This window comes from Mytilus edulis, chromosome 12 (genome assembly GCF_963676685.1).
Source record: "Mytilus edulis chromosome 12, xbMytEdul2.2, whole genome shotgun sequence".
NCBI classification, from domain to species: domain Eukaryota; kingdom Metazoa; phylum Mollusca; class Bivalvia; order Mytilida; family Mytilidae; genus Mytilus; species Mytilus edulis.
The window spans coordinates 65,304,547-65,325,745 of record NC_092355.1 but is presented as its reverse complement, the minus strand read 5'-3'; the positions used below and the strand labels follow the sequence as shown (position 1 = coordinate 65,325,745).

Genomic DNA, 21,199 nt, shown 5'->3' with positions numbered 1-21,199 from the left:
GGTAGTTTGATTTATTGCTGTGAAATGAAAGAATTTAATTTTACAATATGTAAAAATAAAAATTATTATATAAAAATTCAGATAGGCATCTTTAATTTTTTTATTAACTTTTTCAAATCAACTTGGATTTTCATCAAACTATGCAGCTATCTTACATATATATCAAGCTTACTGAATCCCATTTCATTTAGTTTTTTGTTGTATTGCTGTAAAATTTAAGAATTAAAGTAATCTTGGTAAAAAAAAGCTAGGATTTGCAATTCGGACAAAATAGAGATAGTACACTTTAATTTTTTTAATAACTTTTTCAAATCAACTTGGATTTGCATCAAACTATGCAGCTATCTTACATATATATCAAGCTTACTAAATTTCCATTTCATTTAGGTTTTTGTTATATTGCTGTAAAATTTAAAAATAAAGTAATCTTGGTAAAAAAAACTGGGATTTGCAATTCGGACAAAATAGAGATAGTACGCTTTAATTTGTTTAATAACTTTTTTCAAATCAACTTGGATTTTATTGAAACTATATGTAGCTACCTTGGTGATGTATTCATCTTACTGAATCCCAGGTTGTTATAAAGTTTGTTGTATTGCTGTCAAATTTAAGAATTAATTTAATCTAGGTAATAAAAGCTAGGATTTACAGTTTTGACAAAATAGAGATGGTACACTTTAATTTTTTTCATAACTTTTTCAAATCAACTTAGATTTTCATCAAACTCTACAAATATCTGTGCAATATATTGATCTTACTGAATCATAGGTTGTTATTTTGTTTGGTGTATTTCTGTCAAATTTAAGAATTTAATTAACCTAGGTCAAAAAGCTAGGATATTAGAAATATATCTTTTCTCATAATTTGGGTAAAAGTATATATAAAATAGTTATATAATTCCTTTAATGTTTTATTCATTTTGATATACACTTTATAAATATATCAAAAAGGGATGAAACATTAGAAATTATTAAAATAGTTCTTCTGATTTGTGGTGATTTATAAAGCAATACCTTCTGCTTGGGGCAAACTTATAAAAAGATCACATCTACCAGAGAGTTTTAAATTCTAAATAACGTTTATTCAAAGTTGCAACATCCTGTTAAATCTAAATCGCAGGGCTTTTAATTCACTAGATAAGTAATACACGAGTTTAAGAAAAGTAGGGCTTTCTTTTTACCTGTAAAACTCACGTGTACTGATGTAATTAAATCATGTATAGTGCAATGTCATTAAATTTGACAAATAAATATTTTAAAACTTCATAACAACCTGGGATTTAGTAAGATCACCAAGGTAGCTATATAATTTTAATAAAATCCAAGTTGATTTGAAAAAGTTATTAAAAAACTTAAAGTGTACTATCTCTATTTTGTTCGAACTGCAAATTCTAGCTTTTTTGACCTAGATTAATTTAATTCTTAAATTTGACAGCAATACAACAAAAACCTAAATGAAATGGGATTCAGTACGCTTGGTATATATGTAAGATAGCTGCATAGTTTGATGCAAATCCAAGTTGATTTGAAAAAGTTATTAAAAAAATTAAAGTGTACTATCTCTATTTTGTCCGAATTGCAAATCCTAGCTTTTTATACCAAGATTACTTTAATTCTTAAATTTTACAGCAATACAACAAAAACCTAAATGAAATGGGATATAGTAAGCTTGATATATATGTAAGATAGCTGCATAGTTTGATGCAAATCCAAGTTGATTTGAAAAAGTTATTAAAAAAATTAAAGTGTACTATCTCTATTTTGTCCGAATTGCAAATCCTAGCTTTTTTTACCAAGATTACTTAAATTCTTAAATGTTACAGCAATACAACAAAAACCTAAATGAAATGGGATTCAGTAAGCTTGATATATATGTAAGATAGCTGCATAGTTTGATGCAAATCCAAGTTGATTTGAAAAAGTTATTAAAAAAATTAAAGTGTACTACACTACAGTCCAGGTGGACTTTGTCATTTCCACTCGCCCACGGTGGACAAACCAATGCCGTCCACTCTCTGTCCACGTCCGTTGTCCACCGTGGGCGTGGTGCCCACCCTATGTCGTGGATTTCCGTGGGCGTATTTCCCACTCTATACCGAGGACAGCCGTGGGTGTGGTGTCCACCCTATACCAAGGACAGCCGTGGACATACAATGCCCACGGTATACGGTGGAAAGGAGTATGCACAATTCTGGATATAACTCGTGATTATCGGATACGTTAGATGCTTTTTAAGGGGTTTATTCCAATATAATCTTTTTGTAAAGTAGTTGGTGTTAATGAAATTGACAAGTTTGTGAAATGTGTAAGGTTACCGAAGGAGATTTCGCTTAACAACATTTATTTATTTTTTAATTATTAGAGAAACAGATTCTCGCATAGTAGCTAGTGGATTTTTTGATTTCATCTTCCCGAAGTCGGACTTTAAAATTGGAAATTAAACTGTCACAGACATTTGTACCCACGTTACTTGCGTTTTTTTTTTATTAATAACCAGACGTATTTCGTATAATTACGTGGAAATTATCAAATGAAAAATAGCATTCCTTATCGCTTATGCATATTAATGTAAATCATTTTTAAGGAACAGTCATGTAGATTAATGATGTGAAAATGTTTGTCGTTACAAATATAGTATCAATATTAAATCAAGGATACCAATAATTTGTGTTAGCGTTGCGGAAGAATATCTCAAAAAGGTTTTCCAAAAATTGCGAGAAAATTTGAATGCCTACTCAAATCTACTTACTCAAATCCAATATATCTTAGAAAAACTAATTATTTCAAAAGAACTTCCACTGCACTATCATGAGAATACTAGTAGAAAAGAATGACATAAGAAAAAATAAAAATTACATATAACTGTTATACATATATTTTGTCGTATTATGAAGCCGTAGTTTACAGCTTCTCGCCTAATTGTAAGCCATCAATCAAGTACATAAGTTTTAGCATGAAAACTATACTTATTGTTATAAAAAAACATATGCATCCTTTTTTATTAGAGGTTTCGTACGACTTTAATATAATATACATGTACATGTATAACAACAAACTAGAGTATACTGATTAACAATATAATAGTTGTTACAGCGAGGTTGAATTCCCGGTCATTTATTCATTATCCACACAGGAACTTGTCTCCGGAAAACATGTGTCTGTGAGGTGTACCTTAACCTAACTGTTGGGTATAGAGATGCGATTTTTTAAGGGTGTCTGTCCGCCCTGTATTAGTTTTATTATTTTTGAAAAGTTGAAATTGTCTCATCTGATTCTCGTTAATATAAAATTTTATGGGTAGTCATATCTGTAAAACGACTGCAAAACATGGTGTTCACAACCTTTAAAATCTGGTGAGCATGACTTTGTATGTTCTTAGAAAGGAATTGCACACTTTAACCAATAACACGTATATCAATTGGGAACAAATGCTGTTTTTTATCACGAACTCTGGTCACGCCTTGTCATTCACGGTCCAAATATTGCGTTGAACGATCTTTCACAATCAAAACAAGAAGCAGACTTTTCAAAAATAATATGAACTTTTTCAAGTAATAACCTACATATATTTTACTAGACTATCTGGCATATAGAGATTAAGTTTAAAATATATCATGATATATTAGAATGTGCCAATGACTATTATAGTTACGAAACGTGATTTTTCTTAATTATTTTCATAGGATTTTGTGTCACTTTAAGTGTGTTCTTAAAAAAGTTCTGCATTTTTTTTTCATAAAGTGGAGCGTTTTATGAAAGAAATTGAGATTTTGATTTTAACATTTTATTATAAACTTTCCGTTTTTAATTATTCTCGGAGTTCAGTTTTTTTGTTGATTTTATTTTTTTTAGATAATGATACCAGGACGTCTATTTCTGTTGCTTGTTAATTTGCAGTCGTAATACATTTAATGTCAATGCTGACTCACAAAAAATATAGTAAGCTTGTATTTTGCTTTTGTTAATGTATTGTGGTTTTTTTTAATTAACAAGTAGGTCATGCTTGATGAGGTCTACACACTGTATTCAAACATTGAACGGCAATGGTCTCCAACTTTGTACTTGTTTGGCTTTATAAATATTTTGATATGAGCGTCACTGGTGAGTCTAATGAAGACGAAACGCGCTTCTGGCGTACTAAATTATAATCCTGGTACCTTTGATAACTAATATGCTAATTAATATTTGATTTTTAAAAGAAAATTAGCTCTGATCTGCAGTGAGACAACACGTCAGAAGAGTCCACAGAAATAAGAAACTATAGGTCACCATACGTCTTTCAACCATGAAAAAAACCCATACCACACAGTCAGCTATAAAAGGCCCCAAATTATTAACAAAAGTAATTCAATCCAGACGAGAACAATTAACGGCCTAATTTATGAACTAAACATGTAAAAAGATATATGTAACTCAGAAACAAACGAAAGCCATTGAATCACCGAATACTGACTTGAAACAGGCAAATACAGAATGTTGCGTGGTTAAACATGTTAGCAGGCACCAAACCCGGCCCTTACCCAGAAAAACATCGAACAAAAACATAGCCTTACACGGGTACTTATATATCTCAACAACAAAAATACACTGAGTACATACCTGAGAGTACTTGCAGTTACCGACAGTCAGTTCAAAGCCAACCACTAACACAATCATGTACATGAGACTATAAATCAGTATACATCCAACACCTAATAAATTTAGTATAAAGACGTCATTAAAAACAGGTATCGACATATTGTAGAGCCATGAATGTGCATATGAATATAGTTAACAGTACTATTTAGTTTGCTACTAACAATTATTTAATTTACTTTTAGCAAAATCTATATTAATGATTGCAGGAAAACCAACTACATCAATGAATTTGTACACGAGGTGTGTTTGCATGTTTCTGTTGCTGGCCCCATATATATTGGCAAGGGATATAGATTGTCATGATCAGTGTAAATGTTCATCTTAACATCATGAAGCAGTATGCAGTGGTCGCGACCTAATTTATATTCCATTATTCCCGGAAAATATACATGTTGTTACAATGAATGGAACAAACCTGACGTACATCGATATAAATGGTTTTGATAATTTGACAATCATTGGACTAAAAAAACTGCAATTGATTGATAATTTAATTTCATACATTTATCCAAATTTGTTTAAAAACTTGAAATTTCTTTCTACGCTTCTTATTTCAAATGAAGATAAATTAAATGTTCATGTTTTGAAAAGAGCACTCGGATACTCTGCCAAACAAAAAACACAACATCTAATATTTGAATTCAACAAATGGTCATTTCTGCCAATCGACCTGTTTTCAAATTTTTCAAGCAATGAGGTGACAAGTCTTAGAATTAAGGGCAATGCATTTTCTAGTATTGCATGTGAAACATTCTTTGTGATGAAAAGTTTATACTTTTTGGTTCTCTCCAATAATCTAATAGAAGTCATCAATATGACTGGAATACCAAATACTGTTGCAAGCCTACATTTGAATAATAATATGCTTTCATCAGTTCCTGATATGTGTGCAAATGGTAAAGAAAAACAAAGCTTACTAAGACATTTGTCAATTTTGGATCTAAGCGATAATAGCATCGGTAGAATGCAGGAGGATTCATTGTCTTGCTTACCTGCATTGACAAAGGTTCTTTTGAATGGAAATCCTATTGGCCGAATTCATAATAACATATTTATAAACAATCCAATGCTTTATGTCGTGCAATTGTCTAAAATAGGTTATCCTTTAAAACATATTGATGACTTTGCACTCAACAGTTCATCGATGTCCAGTTTGCGAATGCAAGAAACAAATTTTCATTTTGATCAGGAAAAATTTAACCCTAAGACAATTTTTTCTGTTTCTCCGAATCTATCGTTCCTCTACCTTGACCATAGTTACCTGCCAAAATCAGAAATTATAATGTAACACATGTTTTTGCCTTTAATTAAACTTAAGGTTTTAAGTCTTTCTTTCTGCAGCCTTTTCTTTCTTCCTAAAGACACCTTTATACACTTAACATCGTTAGAGACATTGAGTTTAAGTGGTAACAGATTTTCTAGCTGGAATGACGGGAATTCAATTTTTAGAAATATGGTTTCGTTAAGAAAACTTTATCTATCAAACAACTTCATACGAATCATCAACTCGACATCTTTTCCGTTAGATGTACTGAATTCATTGGAAGATCTAGATCTTAGTGTTAACCCATATGCATGTACTTGTGATCAACTTTGGTTCACTAAATGGATAAAAGCAACACAAGTCAAGCTGATTGGGTACCCCCTTCATTATAGGTGTCGGCAGCCTTCCGAACTTGATAATGTGGTGTTTCAAAAATATGCTGAATCTCAAATGCAATGTCCACCGTGGAATCCGTTATATAGCATGACAATAGTACTATCTTGTACAGGATTATTACTAGTAACCTTTATAACTATAGGTTTGAAATGTCAAACAAATATTAAGAATTATATATACCTATGGAGAGTTAAATACAATAGAAAGAAAGGTTATTTCCCTATAACAAATACAGATGATTTTGAATATCACGCTTTTGTCGTTTACTGTGACGCAGATCGAAACTGGGTGCATCGAACGTTTTTACCGAAAATAGAACAAGATGAAGGTATCAAGCTGTGTATTCACCATAGAGATTTTGAAGTAGGAGAATCGATCACTGCAAACATCAACAAATATTTAGAGAAATCATGGAAAGTTGTTCTAGTATTATCAAATGAGTTTGCGAAAAGTGAGTGGTGTCAATGGAAAGTTGATGTTGTCCAGGAGCGACGTAGAAGGTTTGGAAAAGACGTGTTCCTTTTAATAATGTTGAAAACTATCGACTCTAAGCATATGACTAGACTAATCAGCTTAGAGCCCTATTGGACAGTGCGCCAAGTCTACGATATCAAACTGGGGTCGGCGAGGATCTTTTTTGGGCCGCTGCAATCGAGACTTTAAGGAAACCATTAGAACAGTTTACAACTGCTCTTTTATAAGATTATTTAAAACATTCTTGTAAACGATTGCATCTCATAATTATGTGTATGAAAAACTACTTTTATATTAAAAAACCGGCGTGCAAAATATATTTCAAAATGTTATGAAATGTTTTTTATGTGTTAAGTTGATAACTGAAACGACTAAAATATCGTTATTCCTTAATCTGTTCTAATATATTTTATTCATCGTACATTATTCAGATGACATATTCTGGGAAATTGGAGTTTATTTAAGTCTTGTTTGATGTCTGGGAGACGTCGTACCAATGTATATATTTGAACAGCAACTTTGCAGTTTTAGGCACAGATTTCGGTGAAATTTGACTTGACTTACAACCTAAGCATATATATTATAATTGTATTACAAAATAAATATATGTATATAGTGTTTTTTTGTTGCTTTGCTTATGAATATTTATTTGAAGATAAAAACATGAGGTATATGTTATTTTGGCTACTTTTTGGAGAGATGTTAATAAAGATGGGTGTAGACAAAAGTTATACGTATTGTTAGGAACGACTAATAAAGAGCAGATCTAGACAATAAGATAATATAAACAGAATTCATGACTTATGTGAGTTAAAGGGAACAATATGATGATTTTCTGTTTTGCTTTCTATTTAGAGATATGAATATGTATGAACGACGTAGAGATAATACGTTAATTGGACAACAAACCAAACAAACAACAGATTCAAAGATATGTTTTCATCAATTGTAAACGGGCTATCACCCTTCCAAAAATATCGGTTTATTGAAGTTTTATTCAGATTGAAATTAAAGTTACAATCTTGAACATCTTTGTGTGCCCACGACACAACACCACCATACATTTACATGTAGATAATTAATATTTTTGTTCGCATATATGGTGTAGTAGCCAAAGCCTTTTAAAGATGACAAGAACTCTCATTTTTTTTTTTTTGGAGGATGGATAAATTATCTAAACAATTCTTCCATTTAGTTCTTTTTAAATTGATCAACATTATGACCTCACACACCTCTCACTTCAAAACATATGACAAGAAAATAGAAAAAAGAAAAAACAACACGTTAAATCACTAATGCGCGTAGCGCATAAGTTAGTTATAAGTGTTGTTCGGTCACGAGTTTAATATTTTTTGTTTATTTTTTGAATTCTTTGATTAGTTATTCTTTTTGTTATATTGGCAAATGTTGCTTTTTGGGAAATTGGAGTGGAAAATGTTGGAAACTACATCTTTTTCTAAGCATTCCGAATTGTTTTTTGATTCAATATGTAATATTTTATTGCGTCAGAGGACTGAAATAACCAAGATTATTTTAAATGCGAAATTATAAATATGTAATTCATTGCAAGTTTGCAATCAATGTAAAAAATGAGTTATCTAACATGTAATCGGTATATTATTCGGATCAAACAGTAATGATCAGCTTCAAAAACGGAATGGTAAAGCAAACATAACTACATTATATACGAGGAAACGTTACTTATGGTCAATCAATTAATTAAAATAAATCGAAGGATAGGAAAAACAACGGTTAAACGGAAATATGAAGTAGCAAACAAAGTATATTTACATAACATAAAAAAAATCGAAATAGAATTGATGACCTTGTACATTTTAAAGTAATAACTTTTGCAAAACAAATAATACAGGTCATACCTAGACAAAAGAGACTAAACTAAACTTATACGTTGTAAAGAGAGCAAATGGAGAACTGACACCTTGTGTTTCATAATTGATGCATTTCAAGAACAAATCATATAGTATTTCTGTGTTGACATTGAACGATTTCATCTTAATACTCATACAGTTTGATATCTAAGATAGTAATTCGCTGAAACATGTTTGTTGTTATTTTGGTTGTTACATGTTTTCCTTATCTAAGTAAAAACAAATATAACAAAAATATTCAGCAATTGTTTATCCTCCCCTTTAAACTAAGGTTCATCTAATGCACCATTAGCAAAGTGACAAGCACGAACAAAGGTTGCACGTCTGCTGACATGTACTATGGACTTTCACATAGGAACTCTAAACTGCTAACAGCTAAAACTGCACTATTTTAACTATGCAGCTTCGTAAAAATATATATCTATATTAAATTTATGAGCCCTTTCTATTTTTTTCAAGGTCAAAACATGGATTTGGCATCATATCTTTAACATGTATATGTCTTGAACTTTTTAGTGGTGTTTAAACTTATCCTGAAATTCTGTTCTCCCTGCACTCTGCATTTTGATTTTCTCTCAAAAAGAGGCGTGGTTTGTGAAACAGTTGTTTTCACAAAGTGCAACCTAAAAGGTCATTTCTGTGGATGTGTTCCTGCTTTTCTTTCATGTTAAAAGATGTTATATCAGATGTAAGAAATCCTTGTTTGAATATGGGGAATACTTGAATAAGCATTGGATTAAATCGGATTAGATTGTAACTAAATGATAATAAATAAATAAAACAAGACTTTATAAATGTCATGCGTCTGAAGGACTTTTTCTTGATTTGTATAGATCAGGAATGCTCAAAGTTCAATCCTTGAAGATGAATAAGACCAGAAATATTTTGATAGCTGTATGAAAAAAAAGGAAATCACCAAAATTCAACTGTGCCTGAAGGAGATCTTAGTTGGTCTAAACCTATGAACAGAAAACTGTAAAAAGATTTGTTCAACTTTGGATCTATATCCATTAAAAGTAAAATAAGAAAAATACCGAACAACAAATTCAAATCGTACAGTTCTTTTTCAAATGTGAAAATCAAAATCTTTCACACATCACACGAATGGAAAACAAAGGGTCATACTCCTCACTTGAAACAGGCATATGGTCCGAGACCACAATTGTCGTCCCTTGATTTTCGTTGTCCACGAATATAGTCACTAGTATTGATAGTGAGTTACTTGCCATTAATTTTTATACCCCTTCCAAATTTATTTCTCCATGTTTAATGCCTCAAATTGCAAGTAGGGGGGGGGGGGGGTGAAATTACACTGTAAAAATATTTGGGTCTAGAATTTTAAAGGAAAGTAGTGATTTGGACCAGCTGAAAAAGGTTACAAATTAGCATTTCGGAAGCTGTCAAAAGATTTCAAGACGCCCTCAATATACAATTGTCCATATTTTGAGTTAGTGCCGATGCATTTTTTATAATTTTGATATTATTTTGTCCCAAAAGTAGTACAACACACTACAATACAATTGAGAAAGCGCAGGTGGGATTTTTTTAATTTTCATTTATGTTCTAAAAGATATGCACTACGAAATAATTGTGGTCTCGGACCATATCCTTTGTAGAAAATGGTGGATTAAACCTGGTTTTATAGCAAGCTAAACATCTCACTTGTTAAGACTGGTATTTTGTCTGAACGGTTCATTAGTGTTGTTAATATTACAACAGTAAAAATAACTAACTCAGTTTAAGAGCATTTTAAACCAAAAAGTCCCAAAATTTGCTGAAAAACCGGCTAAACAATACCATAGAATAAATTAACAACGAACATCACGAGCATTTAATGCACTGTCAAAACCACTAATCATGTTCCAGCAAATGTAGTACCATATTTTGATAAGCACAAACATATGACATACATATATCTAGTAATTATACTCATTAACGCTTTCACATTTACCTTACATTTCATTTGATGAGGAACGCATATGTAATATAAAATTGGTTGGTTAAGTTAATAAGTTTTCTCTAAATGTATCATTTCAAGATTTCAAACGTATGAAAGACAAAATTTGATTTTTTATTGATATCTGAAAGTCTGAAAGTATTTTGCACCTTGATTTTGTGTATTCTTTACTATACTATTTAGGGCCATACCATGGCTTAATAATACCCTGTTCTTCTGATTATCATCCATAATGTACATTTAAAGTAAACATAGTATACATTTACAAATGCGTTAAACTTAATTTTTAAATAATTGTTCATATTCTATACATTCAATGTCTCTTTTGTTTCAGTGCATTTTTTAAATGTTTTTTCGTAACTTAACCCTTTTTAACTTCAAAATAAGGACGTTTTACATGGTTATTTATATTGTTCGTTCAACAATTTCGCGCATGCGCAAACTATTTATACATAAAGAACGAATTACTACAAGGGCACACTGATGGAAATCGTAGTTCATCTAACACATGAGGATTTGAATTTCTTAAACATATCTTGGTCGTCATTCATTCTTCTAAGTATCTAGGCTCTTCTGTTTGAGTATAAAGTGTTACTTCTTTGATGCAACTGTTTGAAAACACACTCTGTCAGTTGTAATGATCAAGCATTCGATGGATAAGGTGAAAAGGGTGGTTAACTTTCTAAATATCGGGAAATATCAATTATAGCTGCAAATAAACCTTTTGGTATTAGCTAAGCAATTTCAGTTGGAATGGCCAGATTTGTACAGAGAACATAAGTTTATCGTCATGTTTGGCGGATTGTTCATTAAAATGGCTTGCTTTGAAATTCTGAGTGATATATTGCGTGATAATGGATGGACATGTGCCCTCACTGACGCCGATATTGCAACACCTAGAATGGCAGATGCTTTCATGTTTGTTCAAATATAATAAGGAATGGACACGCGCATCAGTTAACTACATGTACATGATATAGATTGTTTGAATTGATAATGCCAGCCGTTATGAAAGCGTAAACACAGAAAATATAGTTCATGACTCTGTGACGTTCAAGTATGTAATCCACGGGTGTAAATGAAGAGAGTCAAATCGACCACAGTTTAATTTCTGGCGTTACATTATGAATTAAGTACTTCATGTGCCTTCGGTGGTATGCTCATTTCACGAGTCAGATATCGTACTTTACAAACAGTCCATATCAAGCATGATACCAGTCTTGATCGTGTAAATCATGCTCGATGGTTACCGATCCATCTCCAAGATATGGCTTCCCTTAACGAACATCACCCACAGGTGACAATAAAATTTGCAAACGGTAATTTGTACTGTACGTTAGACTAGCAAGTTGATTTCTTATATTACAATTGATAAGGAACAAACACAGAATAATGAGTCGTGAACGGCGATGTTGGTACCATAGGTTTAATTGAAGATCCCTTCAAATCGATGGATGGTAGCTAGACCAGATATCAGCAGACTGATGTATGAATTTGAATGACTCAGTGCTTTGAGTCATTCTACAACAGATGAACGATGTCATGAAGACTCTTCGAAAAAAACAAAAGGATTTCTTCGAAAAACTTTAAAGGTTCTCCTAAAGGAGGGACGAAAGATACAAAAGGGACAGTCAAACTCATAAATCTAAAATAAACTGACAACACCAAAGCTAAAAATGAAAAACACAACAGACAAACAATAGTACACATGACACAACATAGAAAACTTAAGAATAAACAACATAAACCCCACCAAAATCTAGAGGTGATCTCAGGTGCTCCGGAAGGGTAAGCAGATCCTGCTCCACATGTGGCATCCGCCGTGTTGCTTATGTGAAAATATCCGGTAAATAGTCTAAAGTGATTAACGAGTTTGGCAATCCATTTCTAGAAGAGTCCTCAGATTTGTACAAAATTTACTCTTTTAAGGAACTGTTTAATTCAGAAGTAGGTAAGATATGTACATAACATTGGGTTCAAACAGTACGATCCTTTGAAGCAAATGTGAAACGAAGGATAATCTGCTTTTTTTGTGTCAGGATGTGGTATTAAATCGCAACACATGGGTATACCTGAAACATTCTGCGATTTGCATCAACTGATCCAAATTATGACGCATTTATCGTTGGTTGGGGAGCAAAGGTTAATTTATTGCCATCACTTGAGGCAACCATATTTGATGATTATGCAAATTATATCATACTACTTTACATAAAATCTCCCTTCGATAAGTTTCAAAGAGTAGACATCGATTTGATGTTTACTAAATTAATTATTTAAAAACTGGGACAAAAACAAAAGGCAAAGTATTGGTGCTAGAAAAAATAAGAGTTTGGTTCTGGTAGAACGCCAATAATTTGGAGTAGTTTTCTCTGTAAAGATGACAATAACACGGAGTTGTTCCTGTTTCTTGACAACAGATTTGCTTCTTTAGCGACTAAAGAAAATTATAATGCTACTCAAGGTGACCTTGGAAAAGCAAATACACGAATGATTGCCCATGATAAGCATGCTGCTGAAAATGGTTGTAAAAAGTTATTTTAAGTAGAACTGACATATATGTAGTAGTATTAGAAATTGCAGTACTCACAAGATTAGGTGTGGACAAATTGTGGATATATTTTTGAAGGAATAAAGACTTTCGATGTCTTCCTGTACATGTCATAGCAATTGCGTTTGATCCTCGTGAAGTGCATTTTCCTTTATTCCATGCATTTAGTAGGTGTGACACTGTGTAGGCATTTCATTGGAAAGGGAAGAGGTCAGCTTGGCAGACATTGGAAGTATTCTCAGATGTAACCAACGTTTTTGCCGAATTTTGTACGAAGACCCAGAAATGGACATCATCGAAGTATTTGTTTGCAACATGTAAGAAAAAAATCACTGTTTGCTGTTAAGAAGGCACGACTAAAATCGTTTGCAAGGAAGCAGCGGTCTTATGATGCTATTCCGCCAACACAATCATCATCAATACAATGTAGTGAGTGAATGTACCTGTGGTAGCCAGAATAGCATTGTGACGCCGCTGCTTGGTTTTAAACGATTTTAATCTTCTGGAGCACATAAAAAGAGAAGTATATCAAGGTGGACATGCTTGGGCTCGTCCGGATTTTTGCATTCGACAGATTCATGTCCAAAGTAATGAACACAGGTTTAAAGAAAAAAAAAAGCAATGACAATTGGAACCAAAACGGACTTCGTTGGTGGCCGCTGATCCTCGTGTCATGATTTTTTTAAATGTGGATGCAAGAAATTCAGCTGTGTTGGTTACTGCTAATGCTACCGTTCTGGCCGTCCATGTACATGTTTGTGTATTGGTAACTGTCAGACAATTATAAAATAAACAATATGTCTTTCTTAACAAACTATATATGCATTTGAACTTAACACAGTCAGTTATATCTCTTGTTAAGTTAATAGAAATGATAACATTGAGATTTTCCACGTTTTGCCACCATTTGATACCGGAAGTCACTTTTTGTCTTCATGTAGGTAATGGTTTTTTTTTTACTTTAGGAACTGTAATTTAAGTTTTATCAAAACTTACATTTGATTATACCTAATACACATCTTTCAAAAGATCTACGAAATGTAAACAATTAGATAAGATGCCATTTGCCAAATGAGCGGTGGCCATCTTGAAAAAATGATTTTTTTATGGCCATCAGCTGAATTTTTCTAATTATTATTTAGTCCACCCTTATACCAAATGTCATGCTTGTATCACGATTTTCACAACTATGTCCATAATATCTCATCTCCTACTATAATACTTATAGCTATATACAACGTACCTTTTGTAAAAAATAATCATATGATCAATTTCAAGTTTGAAATTGTATTTAACACATGCGACTTAAAGAAAATAGATATGTTTACGAAGATGGCGATACAACAAACAGATTCAAAATTGGATAGTTGAAAATAATTACAAAAGGCTACCAATAGGATAGTGTTACTAATATGAATGTAAAAAACAAAATGACTACTTTAAAGTGTTAATGATAATACCTTTTTAACACTTTATATGAATTTGTATAAAAGAGGGACGAAAGATACCAAAGGGACAGTCAAACTCATAAATCCAAAACCAACTGACAACGCCATGGCTAAAAATGAAAAAGACAAACAGAAAAACAATAGTACATACGACACAACATAGACAACTAAAGAATAAACAACACGAACCCCAACAAAAATTAGGGGTGATCTCAGGTGCTCCGGAAGGGTAAGCAGATCCTGCTCCACATGTGGCACCCGTCGTGTTGCTTATGTGATTACAAATCCGGTAAATAGTCTAATTCGGTAGGTCATATTCATGAAAGGGGAGGGGATTGTAGTTACGACGTGAGGAACATATCCGATATCATTTGTGAAACGGTTATTCCATAACGGTCAACCAACTCGTGATGGCGTCCGTAAAATTTACGAAGGGATGATTTCAACTTCACCATTTGGAACTCTTGTTTTAATAGCTTCCTTGTGAGCAGCAAACCTCTATCAAGAAAATCATGATAGGAATTACAAACACGGGAATATCGTATCAATTGGGAGATATATACCCCGTATGCAGGTGCTGCTGGAATGTTCCTACTTAGAAATGGAAAGTTCACAATTGGAAAGCTGACATCATCTCTTTTGTCGTAAAGTTTTGTTTTCAACCGACCCTCATTGTCAATTTCTAGATGTAAGTCAAGATATGAAGCCGACTTAACTGTATCTGTAGTATCCTTTATCTCTAGTTCGATTGGATAGATGCGTTCCACATAGTCACCAAATTTTGAATTGTTTAGTGAAAGAACATCATCTATATAGCGGAAAGTAGAGTTAAAGGATATTGCTAACTTCTTTTCTTTCTTCCTAAGAAGTTCCTGCATGAAGTCAGCCTCATAATAATAAAGAAACAAGTCGGCGAGTAGAGGGGCACAGTTTGTTCCCATTGGAATGCCGACAGTCTGTTGAAAAACACGTCCTCCGAACGTAACAAATATGTTGTCAATCAAGAAATCAAGCATCTTGATAATATCAGTTTCAGAGAATTTTTTGTTTGAATCAGAGTGATTCTTTACAAAGTAGGATTTATCCCTCCATAAGACAAGATACTTGTATCTACGTTGGCCATTCTTTTTTATAAGAGTCGTCAGGTTGGGGTAAGTAATTAAAAACATCCACCGTACAATAGATTTTGTAAATTTGCATTCATTGTACAGCTAGGCAAATAGAAAAGAGATGATTGCAAACTCTCCTTCCAAGTCGAAGTTTGTAAAAGTAAACCATGAAAGGTTAAAGTATAGCCTTCAACACAGAATATTGGCTTACATCGAACATCAAGCTATAAAGCTCCCTAACATGTTTAGTTTAAAACCATTCAAAAAGAAAAACCAATAGTATAATCTAAATAAAAAAATAAACTTATGAATCAGAAAAACAAACGACAACAATTGAATATCAGGTTTCTCACTTAGGACAGGTGCAAACAACCGCGTTAAAACGTTTTAATACGCGTCAACCTTCACTTTTATCCGAATCATTAATGTAACATCATAACATATAAAGACACACTATAAAATGCAACTAACAGGCTTAACTCAACAAAAAGTCTTATTAACAAAAACAAGTGATTATACACTAAACGAATGAATTTGATATCTAATACATTGAAAATACAAAACTTAAATAAAAAGTGAGATATAAAGAATTCATATCAGAAAAACAACAATACAGTTAGACAAAATGTCACCAAATAATAAAACGTACACAGATCTTCTCTCCGTATGAGCTTCCTTTATAAGGAACACCAAGGATTAACTCCAAGTAAAAGACACAGATAAATACAAATTATTTTGTTGTAAGGTTTACTTGAAGTACGGAAATATGCTTTACAAAATAAAAAATTCTGCTGTTCAGTAAGAGAACAGAAGTTGCCATACCAATAATTCATCAAAGGTGATATATGTTAAAAATAGCCAGACGTAATACAACACTAAAGAAGTAAATGTGTAGTACAGTGTTACACAAAATGCGTTACAATTGTATCAACATGTCAAATTTACACGTAAGTACTATTTAGAATACTCGCAGTTACTGAAAGCTAGTTCAAAGCAAAACACAACTAATGATAAACAATCATGACCAGAGAACAAAATCAAATAAAAAAAAAAACAGGGATTTATTGTTTTAACCTCGTGGACAGTTAATGAAGACATGACTTGTGCAATGCCATAATAAAATTATTGACTGAAAGTAGAATTGTTAGGAGTCAACCTTTGAATAAATATGTTTAATGTTATCTATTATGTTTCAACGTGAAGATATGTCTATCGTCAATACATATCATTTAAGCACATTAATCTGAGCAAATAACCATGTATTCCTGATTGTACTTTTAAACAATATGTTGAAAATGCATATTAGTATTGATTATACTTGAATTTTATTTCAGGTATCGCATCTGTAACACATAAGTATTATTTTTTATCTCACCTCCTATACATTTCGAAGAAAATAATTGGTTAAGAGCAACCGCGTGGAGACCTTGTATATTCCATATTAGGTTAGTAAGGTTCCATATTAGGTTAGAGTAGAGTTGTGTCCTTTTATACAAACAATACAGTGGTGAGAAAAAAATCTTAAAGGTTTCAACAGACGATTGAATGGATAATGAACGATTGCTTAATTCCATACAACACATTTCAAGCTAACAAGTTGTTATTGTTGGCATTTGTTTTGAATAGACCTATAATACTAACAGTATTGAGACTTGATCACTTTTATAGGCCACTGTTCTAAATATCTCATGTTATCATAGTTGGTAAGATAAATTCGTTACATAGTGTTCTAGTGACCAAATACGATATATATGGGGTCAGTAAATTCCATATGGGGATTCGAGCTTCTCTCTCACCCCATATGGAATTTACTGACCCCATATATATCGTATTAGGTCACTAGCGAACTACGTAACTAATAATCCTTTTTTCTTCAGATTGCAGGAAAATACACCACAAACGCCTGTGTACACATGTTGCAGTTGTATACTTGTTCTGCTATTAGCTGTAGAATTTTCAAAGAGTATTGACTATCCAGAAACTTGCAAATGTTCTTCTAAACAGTAAAAAAAACATGAGACCGTTTGCACTTGACGTGGCTTACATTATATATTCATTATTCTCTGAAAATATACACGACATTAAAATGAATGGCACAAACCTGACGTACATAGGTGAACATTGTTTTGATAATTTGACAAAGATTCCTCTCAAATATTTTTTTTAAATTACAATTTGATTCACCCACATTCGCTTACTAGATTGATATTTCTAGGTAAGTTATACATTTCACATGAAAAAAGATTAAATGTTGATGTTCTAAAAACAGGACTCTGAAAAACTGACAGATTTGATATTTGATTATAACAGTTGATCTTATTTACAATTAAATATGTTTTCTAATTTTACACGAAATAATGTGGCAATACTGTGAACCAAAGGTAACACATTTCCTGAAGTAAAATGCAATACGTTTTCTCCATTGAACAATTTGTTCGATATGTCTTTGTCTGAAAATTTCATAGAAAGATTAGACATGACTGGAATACCAGGTGCTATATGAGAACTTCATCTTAATAACAATCTGCGTGTGTGTAAGCAAAAAGAAATACAAGCGCCGTCCAATACCTTGCATATCTTGATCTAAGTTAAAATAGCATTGAATATATTAAGGATGATTCATTGGTAATTTGCCGAAATTGTAAATGCTTGTGCTAAATGGGAATCCAATTGGCAAAATTTACAATAACATATTTATAAACAATCCTATTTAGTATACCGTTCAGATGTCTAAAATATGTTATCCATTGAGAAAGATTGAAGAATTTGCATTCAACAGTTCATCGTTGTCTAATCTTAATATGCAAGAAACAAACTTTCATTTTGCTCTGGGGAACTTTATTCCCACGTCTATTTTGTCTCTTTCTCCAAATCTGACATTCCTTTACCTTGATCAGTCTTGTCTTCCAAAAACCGAAATATGGATACAACAAATGTTTTCATCTTTGACCAAACTTAAGGTTATAAGTCTTTTTTTCTAGGAGTCTGCGTTTCTTTCCCAAACGTCTTTCCAAACTTAAAATCTTTGGATACATTGAGTTTAAGTGCAAATAGATTGTCCAGCTGGAACGATGGAAATGCTGTTTTTCGTAATATGACTTCACTTAGAAAGCTGTACTTGTCAAACAATTTTATAAGAATAATCAACGAAACAACTTTTCCGTTCGAAGTACTGAATTCATTAAACGAGTTGGATCTTAGTCGAAACCCGTATGTATGTTCTTGTGATCAACTTTGGTTCACTGAGTGGATGAAGACAACACATGTTAAACTGATTATGTACCCGTTATGTTATAGGTCTCGGCAACCTCCCGAACTTGACAATATGGTGCTACAAAAATATGCAGAATCTAAAATGCAGTGTCCACCTTGGAATCCGTTATACAGCATGGCAATAGTACTATCTTGTACAGGATGATTATTAGTAACCTTTATAACTATAACTTTGAAATGTTAAACCAATATTAAGAATTATATATACCTATGGAAAGTAAAATACAAAAGAAGGAAAGGTTATTTGCCTTTTACCAATGCAGATGATTTCGAATATCACGCTTTTGTCGTTTACTGTGACGCAGATCGAAACTGGGTGCATCAAACGTTTTTGCCGAAAGTAAAACAAGACGAAGGTATTAAGCTATGTATTCATCAAAGAAATTTTGAAGTATGAGAATCAATCATTGCAAACATCAACAAATATTTAGAAAAATCATGGAAAGTTGTTGTAATATTATCAAATGAGTTTGCGAAAAGTGAATGGTGTCAATGGGAAGTTGATGTAGTGCAGGAGCGACGTAGAAGATATGGAAGAGACGTGTTCCTGTTAATAATGCTGAGGAATATAGACTCTAACCACATGACTAATCAGCTAAGAGCCCTATTAGACAGTGGTCCTAGTCTACGATATCAAACTGCTGTCGGCGAGGATCTGTTTTGGGCAGTCGCAATTGAAACTCTAAGAAAACCATTAGAATATCTTCCAACTGCACTTTTATAATTGTTTTGAGTATCTATTTGCAGACGAATGAATGCTTGGACACTGCAACTGAATGATTATTTTTACTAAAGATTGTTCTGGTGTACAAAGAATTCTTAAAATATTAAGATTTCGTGAGTAATTAATGGCATCGGAATCTTAATTTAGGTAATTGTTTTTTTATTAATAATTCTAATTATATAGTCTTGGCCGTTTAAATGCAGACATTTTTTTTTTTATTTAAAAGATGTCTTACCAATATATTGCATAAATCTTTTTGTAGCTGTAGACACACTTATTTAATTAACTTTAAATTACCTTCATCTCAATATGATACGAAATTTATTTAACATTCTGTATTTATTTATTTATATTACAAACGAACTCATAGGTATTTATAAAACACTAATTTTTTAAATTTTTTTTAGCAGAGTATTTTGCTCATGCGTAAACATCTATTTAAAAGTTCAGTACATCTGAGGTTGGTGTGTTATTGTCGAAATTGAAATAAATGATTGAAGGAGATTGCAGAATCAAAACGTCCCTTTCGAAAGCAAGATTCCTACGTCTTTAGTTTTATATTTGAAGGACCAATAATTTATTACAATTTAAAACAAAAATGTATTGGTATTAAGGAAGAACACCTCTGAGGATCCAAAAATTTCTAGAATTAAACTTTTTTTCTTAACTTGATTTTTGGGTTTATAAGACTGCAACAAAATAATTCGTGAAGAAAAAATTATATGGTGGTGCACTTCTTTTTTTTTGCTACGGCCCTTTGAAAATGCCCAATTTTGATGATTTTCCCATTTCTCATCGATTTTTACCTGTTTTTTGGCTATTATCGTGAAAAAAATCACAGTTCCACATTTAAACTTGTTTTCATACTTTCTATAAGGATGAAGTGGACCAATCTGAAAAAATGTTACTCACAAAAACTATAGGTAGGTGTTTATATAAGAAAGTTTTATCATATTTTGACTCTTTTTTGAGTAAAATTTACCATGCTGTCAATTTTGTATGTTTACGATTTTTCCCAGTTTTAAGAACAAAATGCATATTATTTCAACTTTTTTTGTTATAAATGATTGAAAAAATACATATCTAAGAAATTTGAAAAGACCAAAATGATATGGGATGTACATGATTCTTGTAAAACCAATTTTTGTATCCTTCACCCATTTTCTCAAAATTTTGGCTAAAAATACTGACTTGAATGGTCGTAAAATTCAAAAACTAGATTACTCAAAAACCATTCATTGTAAATACACAATTTTTTCACAGATTTATGTTTGATTATAATATCTTTAAAATTCATTGATATTTTCCGCTTCTATCACATGTTTTGGAAATAGTCCAAGAACGAGATTTCAACGAGACTGAACGAGACTGAAAAGTCAGAAGAATACATCATTAAAGGGCTGGAAGACAAATGCTCGAGGCCGGATGACATTTCTATGATTTTGTTTGTCTTCTGATTGGCTGACGTCGTTTTGTT

The 21,199-nt window shown here is 32.1% G+C and overlaps 2 pseudogenes; both read left to right on the top strand.

Annotated features, from left to right (window-relative positions):
- The first annotated feature begins 4,843 nt into the window (after positions 1–4,843).
- On the top strand, positions 4,844–7,133 carry LOC139498940 (toll-like receptor 13; annotated as a pseudogene).
- Positions 7,134–16,657: 9,524 nt separating this feature from the next.
- LOC139497780 (toll-like receptor 3) lies at positions 16,658–19,904 on the top strand (annotated as a pseudogene).
- Positions 19,905–21,199: the final 1,295 nt, after the last annotated feature.